The sequence below is a fragment of the Scyliorhinus torazame genome, chromosome 10, assembly GCF_047496885.1.
Source record: "Scyliorhinus torazame isolate Kashiwa2021f chromosome 10, sScyTor2.1, whole genome shotgun sequence".
NCBI lineage: Eukaryota > Metazoa > Chordata > Chondrichthyes > Carcharhiniformes > Scyliorhinidae > Scyliorhinus > Scyliorhinus torazame.
The window spans coordinates 214,011,318-214,034,133 of NC_092716.1; the positions used below are offsets into that span (position 1 = coordinate 214,011,318).

The following is a 22,816-nucleotide window of genomic DNA, read 5'->3' on the forward strand; positions in this document are numbered from 1 at the left end:
CGCCTGTTCGGGGAGGCTGGTACGGAAATCAAACCGTGCTGCTGGCCTGCCTTGGTCTGCTTGAAAAGCGATTTAGCCGAGTGTGCTAAACCAGCCCCTCCTATCCTATCCATGTATTTGTTAAGCTTCCTGTTGAACGCCGTTAATGTACCTGCTTCCAAAACGTGCCCTGGCAATGCGTTCCAGGCACTCACTACCCTCTGCATAAAAACCTGCCTCACATATCTCCTCTAACCTTTGCCCCATGGACCTTAAACCTATGCCCCCTGATGACTGACCCCTCCACTTTGGGAAAGAGTGCCTGCCCTCATAATCTTGTAGACCTCGATCAGGTCACCCTTCAGCCTCCGTCTTTCTAATGAAAGCAGTCCGAGTCTATTCAGCCTTTCCATATAGCTAACACCCTCCAGACCAGGCAAATCCTGGTAAACCTCCTCTACACCCTCTCCACATCCTTCTGGCATTGTGGCGACCAGTATTGTGCGCAATATTCCAAGTGCGACATTACCAAGGTTCTATACAATTGTGGCATGACTTGCCAGTTTTTATACTCAATGCCCCGTCCAATGAAGGCAAGGATTCCGTATGCTTTCTTGACTACCTTGTCCATTTGTGTTGCCACCTTCAAAGATCTGCACGCCCAGATCTCTCTGACTTTCTATATTCCTAAGAGTTTTGCCATTTATGGTATATTTTCCCTCTATGTTAGACCTACCAAAATGCATTACCTCACAGAGCCTCCTGGAGGTGGGCTCTGATATGACATAGATTTACATTTGTCACGTGAGCAGAGGTACAGTGAAAAGTATTGTTCTGCAGATAGTCCAGGCAGATTGTCACATACATAAAAACATAGGACATGCGATAAAAACATAATGTAATCACATAGACATCAGGTGAAGCATACAAAGTGTATTGCTACTCATTGGCGAAGATGCATGGAGAGATCAGTTCAGTCCATAAGTGGGTCATTCAGGAATCTGGTAACAGCGGGGAAGAAGCTACTTTTGAATCTGTTAGTGAGTGTTCTCAGACTTCTGCAATTTTGATACAATTCTTGGATGGTTTGGACTTCCCAGTGGTGGAGAGGGAGAAGGTGCAGGAGCTGGAGGTTCCGCTCGGGCTAGAGGCAATTATGAGGTACATTGGTTCTATGCAGTCTGGGAAGGCTCCAGCCCTGGACAGATTCCCAATGGAATTTCATTAAAAATTTGTAAAGGAGCTGGGGCTACATCTACTGCGGATATTCAAGATTCATTATCCCAGGGGGTGATGCCGAGCACATTGGCACAAGCTTCTATCTCTTTAATCCTGAAGAAGGATAAGAATCCAGAGGAGTGTGGGTCATATCGGCCCATATCTCTGTTGAATGCCGATGCAAAGTTATTGGCAAATGTGCTGGCAACTCACTTGGAGGAATGTTTGCCGGGGGTAGTTGCTGAGGATCAGATAGGGTTTGTGAAGGGCAGGCAATTGTAGGCCAATATAGGGAGACCTTTGAATGTGGTGATGTCACTCCCGTCAGGCTTAGAGCCAGAGGCAATAACCTCCATGGACACGTAGAAAGCATTTGACCGGGTAGAATGGGAATAGCTCTTTGAGATTCTGGGACGGTTTGGGTTTGGACCAAAGTTCTTCTCTTGGATCACATTATTGTATGAAGCCCCCACTGCGAGCATGCGTACCGAACATCAAGCTCGGGGTACTTTCAACTGTATAGGGGAACAAGGCAGGGCTGCCCAATTTCCCTGTTACTTTTTGCATTGGCAACTGAACCACTGGCTATTGCACGGAGGTTGTCCACAGAGTGGAAAGGTATGGAGCATCGAGTGTCCCTATATATGGATGACTTACGGTTGCATGTAAGAGACCCACTCTCCAGTGAGGGAAAGATTATGGAGATATTAAGTAAGTTTGGTTTCTTTTCGGGTTATAAACTCAATGTGGAAGAGTGAGGTGTTCTTGGCGAACCATCAGGGAAAGAGTGCGGGTCTGGAGAAATTGCCATTTCGGATGGCCAGGTCAAGTTTTAGATATTTGGGAATACAAGTGGCTCACGACTGGGTATTGTTGCATAAGTTAAATCTGACCAGTCTGGTAGAAGTGGCTGAAAGGGGATTTGAAAAGTTGTGATGCCTCTCCATTATCGTTGGTGGGAAGACTTCAAATGGTGAGGGTGACGGTCCTTCCAAAATTCTTATTTGTATTTCAGAGTCTCCTGCACGTCTGGCTGTCTACAATGTAAGAAGCATTCTGGAGTATCCACATAGAACAGGATGCACAGTCCACAGGTCTGTGCAGCCCTGCCATGTTTCCAGTCATGAAACAATTGAATTTACTACTTAAATAAATGAAGACTTGACAGCTACTCACTAATCATCTGCTTCATGTGTGCCAACATCACTGTTTCATACGGAATTAATTTAAATGTTTTAACTTTTATCTACATACCTCAGGTTTTAATTAGATACCTCAGGTTTTAATTAGTGAAAAGTTCTGAGCCTTTTATTGTTACTATCGCTTGTTATTTAATTTTAAACTTTATTCCTCGGATGCATTTACATTTATTTTTCAACGCTTTCCCAGTTTTGATGAAAAGATATCACCTAAAATGTTTACCATTTCCTTCTCTCCACAGATGCTACCTGACCGACTCAGTATTTCTAGCATTTTCTGTTTTTGACTCCATTTCTAACGTTATCTTGGTCTGGTGACAGCATACTTGCTTCGCAGTCAGAGATTCTGGGTTCAAGGCTCCCTCTCGAACTTGAGAAAATAATGTAGGTTAACACCTTGATACAGGATTGAGAGAGAGCTATATGATTAGAGGTGTGATCTTTCAGATAAGACCATGACCACCATGACCCTATCGTCCATCTCATGAAGATCCTATGAAGTGCAACAGGGAGCTCTCCTAGGTCCTGGCCAATATTCTTGCCGCAGTCATCACCGCTGAAACAGATTAACTGATAACTTCACATTTGATATTTGTGCAAAGTTCTTTATTACGTTCTTCACTATGGGGCAGTTCTGATATCTGTTCAGTCTCGTAATATCCTAAGTGGCTATGGAAATTTTACATTTTCTGTTTCATTTTTCTACCCATGGTATAGGTGTGTCGTCAGATGATGCACTATTTTGCATTATTGTACCATGTAGGGCAAAATGCATTATTCTGCTAAATTAGAGGTGTTTTCAACCTTCCCTTCAAGGTCATAAAATGTAATTAAACTAAGTAAGTATTACTTGAAATAAAAAGTTTAATTGTTGTTTGCAGATTAAGAGATACCTCTTGTATCCGTGAAGCTCATGCTCAAAAATAAAGAGGATGACACCACTTGGTGCGAAAAAAAATACAAATCAGCAAAAGGAGCATGGGTTGCTTCATGTCAAATCTGTAATTTATGATGCATCTGCCAAACTATTCAACTTCACTGCCTGGCAATATTATGCTTTAGTTCATAGGGTCCGGCCAGTGAAACTCTGGAGAAATTACGAATAATGTGACAAAAATTAAACAATTTGCAGCAATGGCCATTGACAGATTTGAAAATTAAAAGTAAAAACAGAAAACGGTCAGCAGATCAGGCAACAGCAGTGGAAGGAGAAACAGAACTAATGTTTCAGGTCGATGATTCGTCATCAGAACAGCCAGCAACCCAAAATGTTAACTCTGTTTCTCTCCACAGATGCAGTCTGATCTGTTGTATGTAAGAGACCTGCTCTCCAGTGAGGGAACGATTATGCAGATATTAAGCAAGTTTGGTTTCTTTTCGGGTTATAAACTCAATGTGGGGAAGAGTGAGGTGTTCTCGGCGAACCAACAGGTAAAGAGCGCGGGTCTGGAGATATTGCCATTTGGGGGGCAGCACGTTAGCACAAGGGCAGCACGGTAGCAAAAGTGGATAGCACTGTGGCTTCACAGCGTTCAAGGTCCCAGGTTCGATTCCCCACTGGATCACTGTCTGTCTGCACGTTCTCCCAGTGTCTGCATGGGTTTCCTCCAGGTGCTCCGGTTTCCTCCCACAGTCCAAAGACATGCAGGTTAGGTGGATTGACCATGATAAATTGCCCTTAGTGACCAAAAAGGTTAGGAGGGGTTATTGGGTTACGGGGATAGGGTGGAAGTGAGGACTTAAGTGGGTCGGTGCAGACTCAATGGGCCGAATGGTCTTCTGCACTGTATGTTCTATGTTCTGTGTATTTCCAATATTTTCTGCTTTTATTTTAGATTTCCAGCATCTGCAGTATTTGCTTTGAAAATTCAGAGTTCTTACGTTTCAAGAGTTAAGATTCAAACAATTGGTTGAGGAAACAGTGAAGTCTGACACCACTGACAAAATATATTTTGCACAAAATCTCCAAAAATGTAGCTGCATTCAAAGACCAAAATAGTGAATTAAAATTTCAGGCCTATGGGTCCATCTATACTGTTAGCAGCTTGAGTTTGCTTCTTGCCAAGAATAATGGAATGCAGTATGCAAGTCACACACTCTAAACAAAACAAATAGTTCCCTTTATATATTTTCACCAGACGAATCAAATAACAAGTCATGACGAACAGATCAATAAAACAACTTTCAAATAACAATAACTTTAGGATCATGATGACCCAGAGAATAGGGGGGTAGAGGTAGTCGTGGCAATGGATGCCGAAAAGGCTTTTGACCAGGTTGAGTGGGACTATTTATGGGAGGTGTTGGGGCGATTTGGGTTCGGGGAGGGCTTTACCGACTGGGGTAGGCTGCTGCACCAGGCTCCGGAGGCTAGTGTAAGGACGAATAGGATGACGTCTGACTATTTTAGACTGTACCGAGGGACAAGGCAGGGGTGGCCCCTCTCCCCACTGCTGTTTGCGCTCGCAATAGAGCCGCTGGCAATTGCTCTGAGAGCTTCAAGGGGTTGGAAGGGGCTGGTACGGGGGAGGGGGAAACAAGAGTTTCGTTACACGCCGACAACCTGCTCTTATACATCACAGATCCGGTGGCTGGGATGAATGGAATCATGGGAATCTTGAGGGAATTCGGCCGGTTCTCGGGGTATAAACTGAACATGGCAAAGAGCGAGTTGTTTGTAGGCCAGGCGAGGGGCCAGAAGGGTCAGCTGAGGGGGCTGCTGTTTAGGTTAGTAGGGGACAGTTTCAGATACTTAGGGATACAGGTGGCGCGGGACTGGGGTCCGTTGCACAAGTTGAACTTATCCCAGTTGGTGGAGCAAATGAGGGTCGGGTTCTGGAGGTGGGATGCGCTCCCACTGACACTAGCGGGGAGAGTGTAGACGGTTAAAATGACGATCCTCCCGAGATTCTTGTTCGTATTCCAATGTCTCATTTTCATTCTGCGGTCCTTTTTTAAGGTCAATAAAATGATTATGGGATTTTTGTGGGCGGGAAAGTTCCCGTGGGTGAAGAGGGTGATGCTCGAGAGGAACCGAGGGGAAGGGGGGGCTGGTGCTGCCAAACTTTAGTAATTACTACTGGGCGGCCAACATAGCTATGATAAGGAAGTGGATGGTGGGTGCGGGATCGGTTTGGGGGCGGATGGAGGCCGCTTCGTGCAGGGGCACCAGTTTGGCAGCCCTGGTTACGGCGCCCCTGCCGCTCCCGCCGGCACGGTACTCCACCAGCCCTATAGTGGTGGCGACTTTGCAGATCTGGGGCCAATGGAGGAGGGAAATGGGGGAAGTGAGAGCATCGGTTTGGTCCCCTGTTTGCGACAATCACAGGTTTGCCCCGGGGAATATGGACGGTGGGTTCCAAATATAGCGGAGGGCTGGGATTGAGAGGATGGGAGATCTGTTCTTAGAAGGGAGCTTCCCGAGCATGAGGCATGAGGGCGCTGGAGGAGAAATTTGGGCTGGCAAGCCGGAATGATTTCAGGTACTTGCAGGTGCAGGACTTTCTACGCAGACAGATTCCATCCTTCCCACGCCTGCCACTTAGAGGGATCCAGGACAGGGTAGTGTCCAGTGGATGGATGGGGGAGGGGAGTCTCGGATATATATAAAGAACTTATGGGGGCAGAGGAGACACTGACCGAAGAGCTGAAGCTTAAGTGGGAAGAGGAGCTCGGAGGTGAGATAGAAGAGGGCTTATGGGCGGAGGCGTTGAGTAGGGTAAACGCGACCACAACATGCGCTAGGCTCAGCCTGATCCAATTCAAGGTCGTCCACGGGGCCCACATGACAGTGGCCTGGATGAGTAAATTCTTTGGACTGAAGGACAGGTGCGCCAGATGTGCGGGAGGATTAGCGAACCATGTCCTCATGTTCTGGGCATGTCCAAAACTCAGGGATTACTGGCAGGGATTCGCGGACGTTATGTCCCGGGTACTGAAAACAAGGGTGGAGATGAGTCCAGAGGTGGCAATTTTGGGGGGTTCGGAGCACCCAGGAGTCCAGGAGGAGAGAGAAGCCGACATTCTGGCCTTTGCTTCCCTGGTAGCCCGGCGACGAATACTGCTGGCATGGAGGGACTCAAAGCCCCCGAAGTCGGAGGCCTGGCAATCGGACATGGCAAGCATCCTCGGTCTGGAGAGAATTAAGTTAGCTCTGAGGGGGTCACCGTCAGGATTCGCCCGGAGGTGGCAACCATTTATCGACTTCTTCGCAGAAAATTAATCGCCAGCAGGGAGGGTGGAGCGCGGGGGGGTTAGGGCAACATAGATTAGGGGGTTAATTAGGCGGGTCCTTGTGGGATGGGAGCTGGTTTTTGCACTATGGTGATTGTTCTTTGCACACTGTTCTGTACTGTTGCTGTTTACTATGCCAAAATGCCTCAATAAAATTGTTTATTTAAAAAAAACAATAACTTTAGTAATTTATGGAACTCATGACAAAAGTGCAAATCATTGCTTTCCATTATGATTTGTTTTCATTTTGTTGAATTGGATAGTGCACTGAAGGCAGGAAGGAGACCAAAATAACTAAGGAGCAAAATTTGATGAACTTCCTTTCCAGTTTAACCTCATGGTCCACATACATCGAAATCCCTATTTCCTGCATAACGTGGAATGCAATTATGAATGGTCAAATTTTTCTACACATGATACTTGCCGTAGGAATGAAAGAAAACTACAAACAATAGGAGCATAATTAAGTTTTATTTACCAAGAAAAGAAAACCAACTTAAATAGTTTTTAAGAAGTAGACTGTAAAATGATGAAATGTCCCACACAGCTTTGTTCTGTGAAAATTCTGGTAGAGAACCAGAAAAGCAGATAATAATGGTTCCAATGAAATACAAGCAGGTCCAAGAGATAGTGGGGAATAAATGGTGTTTAGTATTGCAGGGTTTTGTTAACTGTTAGACCTATTGGGCTATGGTGTTAGTCTGGGGACAGTGGTATAATTTAATTGAAATTTTAGTCAAGGAAAATGAATAAACTATGAATGCTAGCAATTTGTTTTCCTCCCAATGAAAACAGCATTTCTTAGCAAAAGGAGGGTTCTTCCCAATCATGCACCACTAGCTCATTTTGGCATTACACTACCGCAAACTCACTGTGGGCAGCACGGTATCAGTGGTTAGCACTGTGGCTTCACAGCTCCAGGGTCCCAGGTTCGATTCCCGTCTGGGTCACTGTCTGTGTGGAGTCTGCAAGTTCTCTCTTAATCTGCACGGGTTTCCTCCGGGTGCTCCGGTTTCCACACACACGTCCCGAAAGACGTGCTGTTAGGTAGTTTGGACATTCTGAATTCTCCGTGTACCAGAACAGGTGCCGGAATGTGGCAACTAGGGGCTTTTCACAGTAACTTGATTGCAATGTAAGCCTACTTGTGACAATAAAGATGATTTTTAAAAATTAATTAAATCTCTGCTAAATTTTACAGATGGCAAATTATAGCACAGATTAATTTTTTCTCAGATAATTACTTCAGTTATAAACAGCAAAATTTCTGTTAAATAAAACTAATGAGCTTTAAAAATATAATGGTTTAATTTATTTCTGCAGGAGACAGTTTAAATCAAATTTCTATAACACTTAGAGGAATAATAAACCACCATGTTCATGGGAACAAACTAAATTGCGTACATAGAGAAAGTTTTAACGAAGCCACAGCTGCTTCCAGCCTGACGCAATGATAAAGCAAATCTTCTGCAACTTTAATCAAGTGTTTAAAGCTTTGAATCCTGGAATGCACTTTCATTACTCAGTTCATTATTCTTCCCCCCCACCCCAACCACCATTCACCCCCACCAATACAACAATGTTGGAACATATTGGAACAAAAAGACAATTCTACTCAGCCCCTCTAAAATGACACCTTTGGAGAGCGAGACATATTTTTTTCAAACAAGTTCCCATTGGAGTACTAAGTTCCCCTTCACCTCTCCACGCCTTTACCTTGTACCCCTTTCCCACTGAAAGCTATTTATTCCCCATTATTCATTTGCATTCAACTAGTTTCTCCCATGCTACCTTTATCCATGTCACAGACCTGGCTTCCCACGGACCCCACCAACACCATTTTAGGGGAGGGTAGGGGGGAGAACATAAGCACTTCCCCATTTGACTCTTACCACAACTCATTGAAGTAATATGATCTTCACAATAACACTGAAACATTTCTGAAAAAATTCTATATAAATACAAGCTTTACCTTTTACTCAGCACTCAAGGATTCAAATCAGATCAATTAAATATTACTTTTCAGAAAAATAGACAGATCCCTCAAATGTTGTCTATTTTCTACATTTGGTGAAATGTCATGAATTCCTACTGCTCTGTTGTTTCTGTTATTTTGTTTTTGTTTCAGATTTCTAGGATCAGTAGTATTTTGCATTTAACTTGCGTTTAAAACATTAACGACTTTAATAACTACAATAATTAAGTGATTACACATCTGAAAAATCATTAAAATCTTCACTTAAAGAATCTAACGTATTTTTTTAAAACTGCCTTGAACCATCTAATAAATTTAATTTTTGGTTAATTTCAGAAACAAAAAGCACAAGTACGCTTAACCTCAGCCTTCAATCCTCATCCTAACAACCATGTAATGTCAAAATATAAATGCAAGACTGACAAAATTGTGAGAGGGAGACAGCAACTTGGGCTGTCTCCCTAATTTAAAACTTAGCTCAAAACAGCTTTATTTAATAAAATTTAGATTCCTTTGCTTCAACCGGTGTAAGGAAAAACAATCTTTGTTTTCTCTCCTCTTTATTTTACATTCGGTACAGCATTACTTCCACCTTAAAAGCTTACTGGTTACGCACAGACAAATATTACACTTAGCTTTCTTTTATTGTTCCTTTCCTAAAGGCTTGGTTGCGGAAGAATTCCATGGGTGTTGCTTGCCCACTGGTATCTCTTCCAAGTGACTGCAATTCATACAAAAGCCTCAAGGGCAAATATTGCATAACTGCACAGTTATTAGGACTGGGAACATGAATTATTTCCACCCAGTCCAGGAATGTAAAAACAAACATTAACTGTTTCTATCTGCTTCTTTTTTACTTGGGAGCCAGTGTAGCTCGATTGGCTGGACAGCTGTTTCGTGATGCAGAGTGAGGCCAACAGCACATGTTCAATTCCCGTACCGGCTGAGGTTATTCATGATGGCCCCGCCTTCTCAACCTTGCCCCTCGTCTGAGGTGCAGTGATCCTCAGGTAAAATCACCACAAGTGAGCTCTCCCCCTCAAAAGGGGAGAACCTATGGTCATCGGAGACTATAGTGACTTTTCTTTGGGCGGCACGACAGTACAGTGGTTAGCTCTGTTGCTCCACAACACCAGGGTCCCAGGTTCGATTCCCGGCTTGGGTCACTGGCTGTGCGGAATCTGCACGTTCTCCCCATGTCTGCATGGGTTTCTTCCGGGTGCTCCGGTATCCTCCCACAAGTACCGAAAGATGTGCTTGTTAGGTGAACTGGACATTCTGAATTCTCCCTCAGTGTACCCGAACAGGTGCTGGAGTGTGGCGACTATGGGATTTTCATAGTAAATTCAGTGCAGTGTTAATGTAATCCTACTTGTGACACTAATAAAGATTATTATTAAATTTGAGGAATTAAACCTTCTGTTGCAACCCCCTAATTACTGCCTGCCTGGCCTTTCAGATGGATGATGCATTATTTGAAAAACAGCATGTCCTGGCCAACATTTATCCTACAACCAAACTTCGACCACTCTTTACAAAGGAATGGTTTCTTTATTTTACTCCTGAAAGGCCTGGTTCCATTTTTTAGACCCTGGCACGTCCTTGTCCTTCGCTCCCCTAGGTAGCAAAATAATTTCTATCTCCCCTAACTGTTCCCCTTAAAATCTTTGATCAAATCAACCCTCAACCGTTCTAAATTCCAGGAAATACAGCCCTGGTTTGTTTAATTTTTCCTGATACATATTCCAACAAGGTTGTGTTTGCTGTGTCTCTACCTGGCAGCCACGCCATCTGGCAGCCACTCCATCTTTTTGTTTATTCTTTTCATGGGAAGTGGACGTCACTGGCAAGACCAGCATTCTTATAGCTCATCCCAAAATTGGCCTCTCGGTGGGCTACCTTCTTGAACGGCTGCAATGTGGTGTAGGTACACCAACAGTACTGTTAGGGAGAGAATGACCCAGCGACAGTGAAGGAATGGTGATGCAGTTCCAAATCAGGATGATGTGTGATTTGGATGTGGTGGTGTTCCCATGCATCTGCTGCCCTTGTTCTTCTAGATAGTAGAGGTTGCGTGTTTGGAAGGTGTTGAAGGTGTTGCTGCAGTACCTCTTGAAGCTGGTACACACTGCTGCCACAGTGCGCCAGTGGTGGAGGGAGCGCCAATCAAATAGGCTGATCTGTCCTGGATGTTATCAAGCCTTTTTACTGTTAATAGAGCTGCGCTCATCCAGGCAAGTGGAGAATATCCCATTACACTCTTGACTTGTGCCCCATAGATGGGCTTTGGAGAGTCAGGAGAATTGCTCATTACAGAATTCCCAGCCTCTGACCTGTTCTTGTGGCCACATTATTTATATAGCTGGTCCAGTTCAGTTGCTAGTCAATGGTAACCCCCAGCATATTGATAGTGGGGAATTCAGCAATGGTTATGCCACTGAATCAAAAGGGGAGATGGTTGAATTATCTTTGGTTGGAGATGGTCATTTCCTGCCACTTGTATAGCACAAATGTTGCTTGCCACTTATCAGCCCAAGCCTGAATGTTGACCAGTTCCTGCTGCATATGAGCAGACTGCTTCGTTATACGAGTTGCCATAAATAGTGCTGAACATGGACAAAAGAGCTGCCAGAGGTAAGGTGAGGGTGACTGTCCTTGATATCAAGGCAGCATTTGACCGAGTCTGGTATCAGTGAGTCCTAGCCAAACTGGAGTCAATGGGAATCAGGGGGAAAACTCTCCACTGGTTGGAGTCATACCTGACACAAAGGAAGATGGTTGTGGTAGTTTGAGGACAAACATCTCAGCTCCAGGATGTCACTGCAGGAGTTCCTCAGGTTAGTGTCCGAGGCCCAACCATCTTCAGCTGCTTCATCAAAATAGCCTGCCTTCCATCAGAAGGTCAGAAGTGGGGATGTTTGCTGATGACTGTACAATGTTCAGCACCATTCATGACTCCTCAGATAATGAAGCAGTTCATGTCCAAATGCAACAAGACCTGGACAGTATCCAGGCTTGGACTGACAAGTGGCAAGTTACTTATGCACCACACAAGTGTCAGGCAATGACCAGCTCCTACAAGAGAGGATCTAACCATCTCTCCATGACATTCAATTGCATTACCATCGCTGAATCCCCCACAATCAACATCCTGGGGGTTACCATTGATCAGAAACTGAACTGGACTAGCCACATTAGTGGGCGGCAGGGTAGCACAGTGGTTAGTACTGTTGCTTCACAGCTCAAGGGTCCCAGGTTCGATTCCCAGCTTGGGTTACTGTCTGTGTTGATTCTGCATGTTCTCCCGGTGTCTGCGTGGGTTTCCTCCGGGTGCTCCGGTTTCCTCCCACAAGTTCCAAAAGTTGTGCCATTAGGTGAATTGGACATTCTGAATTCTCCCTCTGTGTACCCGAACAGGTGCCGGAATGTGGCGACTCGGGGCTTTTCACAGTAACTTCATTGCAGTGTTAATGTATGCATTCTTGTGACAATAAAGATTATTATTATACATTAATACTGTGGCTACCAGGGCAGGTCAAAGGCTAGGAATCCTACGGCGAGTAACTCACCTCCTGACCACCGCCCCCCCAAAGTATGTCCACCATCTACAAGGCACAAGTCAGGAGTGTAATGGAATACTCCACTTGCCTGGATGAGTGTAGCTCCAGCAACGCTCAAGAAGCTCAACAACATCCAGGACAAAGCAGCCCGCTTGATTGCTCCTCCTTCCACAAACATTCAAACCCTCCACCACCGACAAACCGTGGCAGCCTTGTGTACCATCTACAAGATGCACTGCAGCAACTCACCAAGGTTCCTTAGACAGCACCTTCCAAACCCACGGCCACTACCATCTAGGACAACAGCAGCAGATACCTGGGAACCCCACCACCTGAAGGTTCCCCTCCAAGTCACTCACCACCCTGACTTCAAAATATATCGCCGTTCCTTCACTTGTCATTGGAACAAAATCCTGGAACTCCCTCCCTAACAGCACAGTGGGTGTACCTACAACTCAATGACTGCAGCGATTCAAGAAGGCAGCTCACCACCACCTTCTCAAGAGCAACTAGGGATGGGCAATAAATGCCAGCCTAACTAGCGACACCCACATTCCGTAAATGGATTAAAAAAACATGTTGGCTGATGAGTGTGAAACCCCGCTTCTGACCTAATGGTGAAAGGAGGTCATTGATGAGGCAGTTAAAAATGGTTGGAGCCTAGGGCACACTGCTCTGACGAATTCCTGCAATGATGCCCTGGAACTGAGAAGATTGTCATCCAGAACCACAGTTATGAGGGCATAACTCCGACCAGTCGAGAGTGTTTCCCCCCCATTCACTTCAGTTTTACTAGGGCTCATTGATGCCACATTAAGTCAAATGCTTCCTTGATGTCAAAGGTAATCAGCTCTCACCTCTGGAGTTGAGTTTTTTTGCACATGTTTTGGGCCAAGGCTGTAATGAGGTCAGAAGCAGAGTAGTGGTGCTACCGAGTAATGGACAATGAAGTCGCCCTTCCAGAGTACATTCTGTGTTCTTGCCACCCCCACTACTTCCTTCAAGTGGTGTTCAGCATGGAGGAATATGGATTTATGGATCTACCAATTCATCAGCTTGAAGGGGGGGGTTTGGTATGTAATCAGCAGGAAGTTTCCTAGTCTATGTTTGACCTGATGCCATAGACCTCATGGGATTCAGAATCAATGTTGAAAACTCCCAGGGCAACTCCCTCCCAACTGTACACCACTGTGCCACCACCTCTGGTGGGTCTGTCCTAAAATTGGACCACTGTCTGCAAGTTATGATTCTGACAGTTTGATTAGGTCAGGCTGGACTAGTCTGTGGATCAGTTCTACAAATCTTCACATAAGCATCCGGATGTTAGTGAGGACTTTGCAGGGTTGACGGGGCTGAGTTTGCAATTGTCATTTCTAGTGTCCAGATTGATGCCAAGTCATTCATAAAGTTTCATTCTTTTCTTCAGGCTTTTTAGCGATTTTCATACAAGAGGCTTGCTAGTGTAATTCACTGGGCAGTTAAGAGTCTGGAATCACAGGTAGTCAGACCTGAAAAGGACAGCAGATTTCTTCCCATATCCGACAAATGAAAATGATTGCATGGTTACTGTTACAAGCTTCTTAATTTAATAGGATTTGAATCCCTGTCCCCAGATCGTTAGTCTGGGTCTCTGGATTACTAGTCAGGTGACATGACCCCTACACCACCACCTTCCCCATAACTTCCCAGTGTATGCACAGTTTCTCCCACTGACATTAGTGTCGTGCACCCACAGTCCACCTGCTCGCGTACCTCCTCCCAACCTCTCACCACCCCACACATGGTGCGCAATGGTTAGAGAAGGAGAAGAAAAGGTTGGAGAGCTTAGGTGTGAGGGCACAGTAGAGGGGCAACAAGGGCCTGGTAGGGGGTTGCTGACCGGGAAGCAGCAAGCAGAGTGGCAAGGGCTCTGGAGGGGATTGTGGTCAGCAGAAGCTGAGTCAGGGACACAGAAAGCAGGCTGGAATGCACAACTGCTCCTGTTTGGAGTTATATCCTTCATAAGGAGAGGTGCTCAGAACTGTTTGCAATACTCCAGACATCGCCCAAGTAGAGATTTAAGTATGGCCTTTATCTCCTTATATTCTATTCCTCTGGGTAAAAAGGTCAGCATTCTATTAGGCTTTTTGATTACTTTCTCTTTCTATTCATATTTTATCATGATCTGTGCACCCATACCATCATTTTGAAATGTCTAGAGGAACTGCAAGGTGTAACACTGATGCAAATTATTTTTACCAGTACATGCATTGGAGATTGAACATACAGCCTTCCTGGACTGCATCCATGGTACAGCTACATGCTTGGTACACTTGCTCTGTATTTCTTCATCTAGGACAATGAATCTGAAATGAAGCACTTTTTATAAAATCTTCCAGCAAAATACTTCAGAATTAAAAACTTGACTGCACATTAATTTTTTTTCTGCAAATGAACACAAATCCAGCAATGTTGGGAAAGGTTTAAAATCTTGCGTGGAAATCTAAAGCCAAATCCTAACCACCAAAAATTAAACTTTTCTAAACTAAATTAAACTTATTTTAAGCGACAATTTCATATTTTTTCCAATGTGTTGTGACAATAAACTCTTGCAGTAATATTGGAAAGCATTTGTTCCACTCTTTTTAGAAAAAATTGACCAAAGTTTTAAAAATAGCATTTCAAAGGTGTGACTTTAAATTACGTCACCTAACTGACAAAGCATGCTACAACTCCCACAAGATCCAATTTGGTAATTATAGGTAAATCTCAAATTTACATAATACCAATTTTCCGGAAATGCTGGTTTTAAGGACAGATTGCGGACTTGTAATGTCGGCAAGATGAATATTGGACGTCACTCAGGGTACAGTAATTTAGATTAATTTCATAATTGGATTGTGGTTGTTCGTCTCCTTTCATAGTGGGTCAATTTATATTGGTTATTCATCATCTTCAAACTCAATCAGCACTGCAGTACTTGGGCCAATCTACTTCTTCTGAGAAACTGGATATTATATTTTCAATATTCACTAAATCAAACTGCTTTATGGGATCCATTAGCTCAATTGCGAAATTACCAACTCGAGCCTAAGTTCTCATTGAAGCTACAGCATCAATTGTCATTTGAACTTTCTCACAATGCATGAATCAATAAAATCAAATGGAGCAAGCTACTACCAATACATTTTATATTTGTCTTTTAAACTGAAAGCTGGTTCAAAGTTATATTAAATATTGAAAAATTCATAATTCCAATTACAAATTATCAACACTATTGTTTGTGTATAGCACATAAGCGGTTTTCAATATCTAATATTAGCGATTGCCTATATTGTTATATGGGGCTTAAAGCCCATCTCAAACCATTTTTCATGACAAAGTCCTTTCCATCACAGTGAGTGAATGCAAATACTAATTCCATCCCTACACTAAATTTGTTTAATTCTTACAGCAACCTCATGCTGATACCAAGACCAGTTTTCTGAAATGTATTAATCGGATATACCGTTATACAAAATGTGGGAAACATCAAAGAGAAACAATAACTGGATACTAATGAGGTGCAGGTGCTGCAATGGATGTTTGGAGTACCGGGAAAGGGCAAAATCAGGAGCCAGCATATCAGGAGGTCAGTGAAGATCGTAAGAGCATCCAAAAAGGCAACAAGAGAAAATGGAAATAGTAGTCATCTGTTGCCAAGCGAGAGAGGAAATGTAGTGAGGTAAATAATGGAGCCATGTCTGCTAGAAAGAAGAAGACAAAGGTCTAAAACAAGATGAGAGATGCATTAGTGAGACTTAAATGCAGCAGCTTTGGAGAGGAATGCATGGCTGACAGGAATAGATGGAGACGGTTGATCAATCAATATTGTGACAGTCCTAAGTAAAATAGAAGCTGAAAAAATACCAGTAATCAAAATACTGTTTCCAAGTAGTACTGACAGCAAACTAATATGCACCAATTTTATCTTCCTAAACTATGTCCCCCGGTGGATTTATGTATTTTTTTTTTACAGGCACCTGTACACATCTATGCGCATTCTGTACAAAACAATGCAAAATCAATCACTTGCTATTCAGACTACAATGATTTAGATCAGGCATTGTCAAATGTGGGGGCGCGACCCTCAGGTGGGTCGCGGAGCCGTCCGTCTGTCGCAGCGCTCCCAATCGCGCAAATCTGCACGCAACAGCCGGCTCTTCATAACGCCAGCTGCAAGCGGCCTTCAAAATGGCCACGATCATGTAAAACAAATACGGCCGCACTGCGCATGCGTGCCCGATCATCGGTGCGCATTCGCAGTGCGGCCGCTTTTTATTTTTTAAAACGGTCGCAGCTTTTTGTTTTACAAGTTCGGGGGGGTTTTATTCATTTAATTTTTCTTTTTCTTTACAAGTTCGGGGGGGATTTATTTGATAAAATTTTATAGGAAAAAAATGCAGAACTTCGGACAGATGGAAACTCCATACTTTCCAACACCGGAAGGCTTCACCTTCATCCAACAGGTTCCATTGGAGGAGCGTGTACGAGGGCCAAAGGGACCCAAAACCATTTCCTCCATTTTAGTCAGCAGCAAACAAGGTAAGAGAAAATGGTGGGTCGCGCAGGTCGGCCGACGTGGATCGCGAAGATCGGCTGGGTTGGGTCCCGAAGGTTGGCCAGTTGGTAAAAATAGGTCCGCGGAAAAAAAGTCTGAAGAACACTGATTTAGATATTTATCTTCTATTTGTAAGACAAATAGAACTCAATACAGTCTGGGATGCAAGCAATAGGAGTATGTCAAAAATCTCTCAGCTTGTATCCAACATTGAACTAAACTGCCAAAAGACTGTGTAGCACATTGGAACATTACCCAGAGGAACACTTGAGCCTGGAGGTCAGTCAGGATGCTTTGTTAGAAATATTTTCATCGTTGCTACAAACATACACTTACTTCAGCCAATGCCTGGTTTCATCTGTGCTCCTTTTCCATCATCTTCCCTACCCCCACCCAAGTAAAATCCTCAACAAGACTCATCTCAGATGAGACACCATCTCTGCACCTTCCCGCACTGCAAAACCTGTAGGTAAGGTGTAATGTCGACCCCATTCCTCCTTTGGTATATCTCCTTCAACATAACACCATCTCTGTCCAGTACACCAGTTTATCTGACAGTTAAACGTCATTTCAATTTTCATTTAATCTCTGCAATATTTCCCTTGGGATGACCACAAGAGAAAACCTACATCTGCTACATTTCTCCAGTTTAAATCCTCAGTCAGATCCATTCATAGCTGTGTTTCCTAAGCTATCAATTATAGAAACACAATCTATCTCCGACTCATCTTCACATTCTCTTTAGATATACACTGTATCAGCATTCATTTCACAAGTGCAACCCCTTCAGGTTCGTCTCATGCCCCCAGAATTACTTCAGACAGATCCCATTGCTGTCCCATTCCATCTGGTGTGTCTTAGTCCTGTTACTAGGGAAATATGACTGAAGTAATCCCTCAGACATAATCGGTGCTCCATGTATCTCTGGATGCCCTGATATATTGACATTTTGCCCTGAAGTATCCCCTCAGATAAAACCGGTGTGTGCTAGGCCCAGTGCAATCCCCCAAGCCTGTCTCTGCTCCAATTACATTAGTGGATCCCCTCGGGCAGACCAGGTCTCTACTCCACTCCACTCCCCGCCCCCAACAGATCAGGTCTCTGCTCCTTTTTCCCACTCAGACAGACCAGGGGCAGGATTCTCCAGTCCGCCAGCCAGCCAATGGGGTTTCCCATTGTGGCCACCCCACGCTGACAGGAAACCCGCAGGCTTGGGTGCGCTGCTAGCGAACTGGACGATCCCATGACGGTGAATGGGTTTGCAGTCCTCTGCTCCTGCTCCACCTCCACCCCCCGCTCCTGCCTCAGACAAACCAGGTCTCTGCTCCTTCTCCCCCCCAAAAAAAAGACAGACCAGGTGTCTGCTCCTTTTCCCAGATATACCAGATCTCTGCTCCTTTTCCCCTTTCAGACAGACCAGGTCTCTGCTCCATTCCCCCCTCAGGCAAACCATGTCTTTGCTCCATTCCCCACTCAGGCAGACCAGGTCTCTGCTCTTTTTCCCTCAGGCAGACCTCAGGCAGGTCTCTGCTCCTTTTCTGCCTTCAGATAGACCAGGTCACTGCTCCTTTTCCGCCTTCAGACAGACGAGGTCTCTGCTCCTTTACTCCCTGAGACAGACCAGGTCTCTGCTTCTTTTCCCCTCAGACAGACCAGGTTTCTGCTCCTTTCCGTCCTCAGACAGACCAGGTCTCTGCTCCTTTTCTCCTCAGACTGGCCAGGTCGCTGCTCCTTTTCCCACTCAGACAGACCAGGTCTCTGCTCCTTTCAGTCCTCCGACAGACCAGCTCTCTGCTCCTTTCCGTCCTCCGACAGACCAGGTCTCTGCTCCTTTTCCACCCTCAGACAGGCCAGGTCTCTGCTCCTTTCCGTCCTCAGACAGACCAGGTCTCTGCTCCTTTCCGTCCTCAGATAGACCAGGTCTCTGCTCCTTTCCGTCCTCCGACAGACCAGGTCTCTGCTCCTTTCCACCCTCAGACAGACCAGGTCTTTGGTCATTTCCACCATCCACCGTGGGGCAGCACGGTAGCATTGTGGATAGCACAATTGCTTCACAGCTCCAGGGTCCCAGGTTCGATTCCGGCTTGGGCACTGTCTGTGCGGAGTCTGCACATCCTCCCCGTGTGTGCGTGGGTTCCCTCCGGGTGCTCCGGTTTCCTCCCACAGTCCAAAGATGTGCAGGTTAGGTGGATTGGCCATGATAAATTGCCCTTAGTGTCCAAAATTGCCCTTAGTGTTGGGTGGGGTTACTGGGTTATGGGGATAGGGTGGAGGTGTTGACCTTGGGTAGGATGCTCTTTCCAAGAGCCGGTGCAGACTCGATGGACCGAATGGCCTCCTTCTGCACTGTAAATTCGATGATAATCTCAAGACAGACCAGGTCTTTGCTCATTTCCACCCTCAGACAGACCAGGTCTTTGCTCATTTCCACCCTCAGACAGACCAGGTCTTTGCTCATTTCCACCCTCAGACAGACCAGGTCTTTGCTCATTTCCACCCTCAGACAGACCAGGTCTTTGCTCATTTCCACCCTCAGACAGACCAGGTCTTTGCTCATTTCCACCCTCAGACAGACCAGGTCTTTGCTCATTTCCACCCTCAGACAGACCAGGTCTTTGCTCATTTCCACCCTCAGACAGACCAGGTCTTTGCTCATTTCCACCCTCAGACAGACCAGGTCTTTTCTCATTTCCACCCTCAGACAGATCAGGTCTCTGCTCCTTTTTCGCCTTCAGACAGACCAGGTCCCGGCTCCTTTTCCCTCAGACAGACCAGGTCCCTGCTCCTTTGCCCTCAGACAGACCAGGTCCCTGCTCCTTTGCCCTCAGACGAACCAGGTCTTTGCTCCATTCCCCACTCAGGCAAACCATATATCTGCTCGTCTCCCCACCGCGCCGTCAGACAGACGAGGTCTCTGCTCCATTTGCCCCTCAGACAGACCATGTCTCAGGTCTTTGCTCCATTGCCGAAGGTGTGCTGTCCCCTCTCCCGGAGGTGGTAACACTGTGTGGGTTGCTGCTTCAATTCTCCATGCCCGGGGGTTGGGGGGTCACTCTACTCAGACACTTCCCCGTTCTGCCTTACCTGGGTAAGAGGGACTGTTCGTGCCTGGGGCTGCGGATTCCCACATAAACGTCCCCATCCTCCGGCTCCGGTGGACACCCAGCGCCCGTGAGCGGCAAAACATCGCGAGAGCGCGCGCCCGCCTACCGTGAGCGCGCAGAGATTGTGCATGTGTCCGTGCTTCGGCAGTGCGTGCGGCCGAACCTGCGCTGTGTCCTCTTTCTGCCAGGATGGATAAAAGGCAGGCAGAGGTTTCTGGCTGCCCAGATCTAAACCGCAATACACCAGTGATCTGGACAAAAAAAAAAATCGCAACAAATAAGTATAAAGTAATCAAATTGAGTTCCCCTCAGGAAAAACTCTCATCTATCACCATGAAATGTAATTTGTTGCTGCTGACCTCCATAAACGTCACACAATTTTGTGTTAAAAACATTGAAAGTGAAGATGCTGGTTTTCCCGCCTTCACCCCCCCCCCCCCCATATAATATTGGAATATCTTAATATCACTTGTTAGAAATCAGACTTTAATTGGGTTTAAGAAACAGATAATTTGGTCCTTACGTTACTGTTTGTGGGAGTTGTGCAAGTTGGCTTCCCTGTTTTCCAAGAGTAGCTGCACTTCTCAAGTACATCAGTGGTTGCAGAACAACGGGGAAGTCCTGATGTCAGTAAAATTATTCTGTAAATTGTTATGACCACGTGCGGAATTAAGAGTCCAGGCACCACTCCCTTTTTTGCCAGACCGCAACCCGCAACAAGTGATTTAAAAAGAAATTGCATAATATTTCCGTGAATGTTTAAGCACTAACTAAGAGGCACAGGCAGATTTTCTTGTAAATTTCAAAAATAAGGAATATTTGTTACTTAACGGCTGGTCTATATATATATTTAAATCTTCTAACTCGCAGTGCGAGAGCGGAGAGGGGCAAGGGCAGGGAGAATAGTGCAAGGGCTGACATGGGTGGAAAGAACAACATGACATCCGAGAGGGGTGGAGAAAACACCGCAAGGGCAGAGAGATGCAGGGACCAGTCAGTGGCTCCAGAGCCGATCAGCCCAGTTCTGAAAAATCAAAATGTGACTTCACAGGAAAGCAGCAGTTGGTTGGTCAGATAGTGGGTGCGTAAAAGATAATAAAATATTGTTTGAAAGAGAGGCAAAAGATGAACAGAATATATGTGAATTGTATGATGATCCAAATCAAGGGGGTCCTCAAAGTATCAAGGCAAACAAGGGACCAAACATGATATCAGAAGTAAATAATGCTTTGAAAACGATGAATACTGGAAACGTTTGAGACGTCGATAAAATTAACAACAGAACATCAAAAAGCCCTTGACAAAACAGAATTAATTGGATTTGTTTATTGTCACGTGTACCGAGGTACAGTGAAAAGTATTATCCTGCGAGCAGTTCAACATGGGAAGAAAAGGGAATAAAAGAAAATACATAATAGGGCCACACAAGGTATACAATGTAACTACATAAGCACCGGCATCGGATGAAGCATACATGGTGTAGTGTTAATGAGGTCAGTCCATAAGAGGGTCATTTAGGAGTCTGGTAACAGCAGGGAAGAAGCTGTTTGTGAGTCTGTTCGTGCATGTTCTCAGACTTCTGTATCTCCTGCCCAATGGAAGAAGTTGGAAGAGTGAGTAAGCCGGGTGGGAGGGGTCTTTGATTATGCTGCCCGCATTCCCCAGGCAGCGGGAGGTGTAGATGGAGTCAATGGATGGGAGGCAGGTTTGTGTGATGGACTGGGCGGTGTTCACGACTCTCTGAAGTTTCTTGCGGTGCTGGGCTGAGCAGCTGCCATACCAGGCTGTGATGCAGCCAGATAGGATGCTTTCTATGGTGCACCTGTAAAAGTTGGTAAGGGTTAATGTGGACATGCCAAATTTCCTTAGTTTCCTGAGGAAGTATAGGCACTGTGGTGCTTTCTTGGTGGTAGCGTCAACGTGGGTGGACCAGGACAGATTTTTGGAGATGTGCACCCCTAGGAATTTGAAACTGCTAACCATCTCCACCTCGACCCCATTGATGCTGACAGGGGTGTATACAGTACTTTGCTTCCTGAAGTCAATAACCAGTTCTTTAGTTTTGCTGACATTGAGAGGTCAGACAGAAATTTGTCATCAAATATATACTAAAGATACATTCCAAATGGCTTGACTATTTGTTAAGTTTCCCACAAAACCTAAATCAATGGAGCACAAGATATTTAGTCAAATTAAGCTTAATTAGTAATCTTATTAAAGTGATCTGGAAAATCATAATAACAAGAAATAATACAGAAATTGATTAAATGCAGTCTGGATTTAGACCTGGAGTAGGAACATGAGAGGGGAATATTCAACTTATGAACAATTTTCCATAAATATCTGTAAGTAAACAAGAACAGGTACATATGCTTCATTGACTATGGAAAAAAGCATTTCATCGTGTGTAATATCAAACCTCATAGACGTGTTGCTGAAATGTGACATTGATGTGAAATTTATCCAGAGTCTATATTGGGATTAATGAGCGAGCATCAGACGGGAAGATGGACAATCAGATATGTTTCAAGTGCAGAGAGCAGTATGACAAAGTTTTGTACCATAATCAAATGTATTCAATCTGTACATTCAGAGAATTAGATGTACTTCCAGGGGTAAAAATTGGAGCCAAGAACGTAATAAACTTGTGGTTCGCTGACAACACAACATTTACAGAATCAGAAGAGTCCTGACAAATATTGTAAATCAAGTAAAATATAGATGTTTAGAATATGGATTGAGTATGAACACCAAAAAGGCAAAAACAATGGTCGTTAGAAAGAATACATTAGAAGAAACAAGAGTAAAGATTGAAGTGGATGGTGTCACATTGGAACAAGTGGCAAAGTTTGTCTATTTAGGACAAATTATAACAGAAGATGGAAGATATGATGCAGACATTAGAAGGATAGAGATAACCAGAAGTAATTTTCAGAAAATGAAGGATATGTTAACAACAAGAAACTCAA

At 44.7% G+C, this 22,816-nt stretch overlaps 1 protein-coding gene across 1 annotated transcript in view; it reads right to left on the bottom strand.

Annotated features, from left to right (window-relative positions):
- dagla (diacylglycerol lipase, alpha) overlaps positions 1 to 19,919 on the bottom strand; it is a 533,527-nt gene extending 513,608 nt beyond the window's left edge. The window contains exon 1 of the mRNA XM_072517705.1: positions 19,828 to 19,919. The gene's annotated coding sequence lies outside the window, so the exon portion shown is untranslated. The remainder of the gene's footprint in view (positions 1 to 19,827) is intronic.
- Positions 19,920 to 22,816: the final 2,897 nt, after the last annotated feature.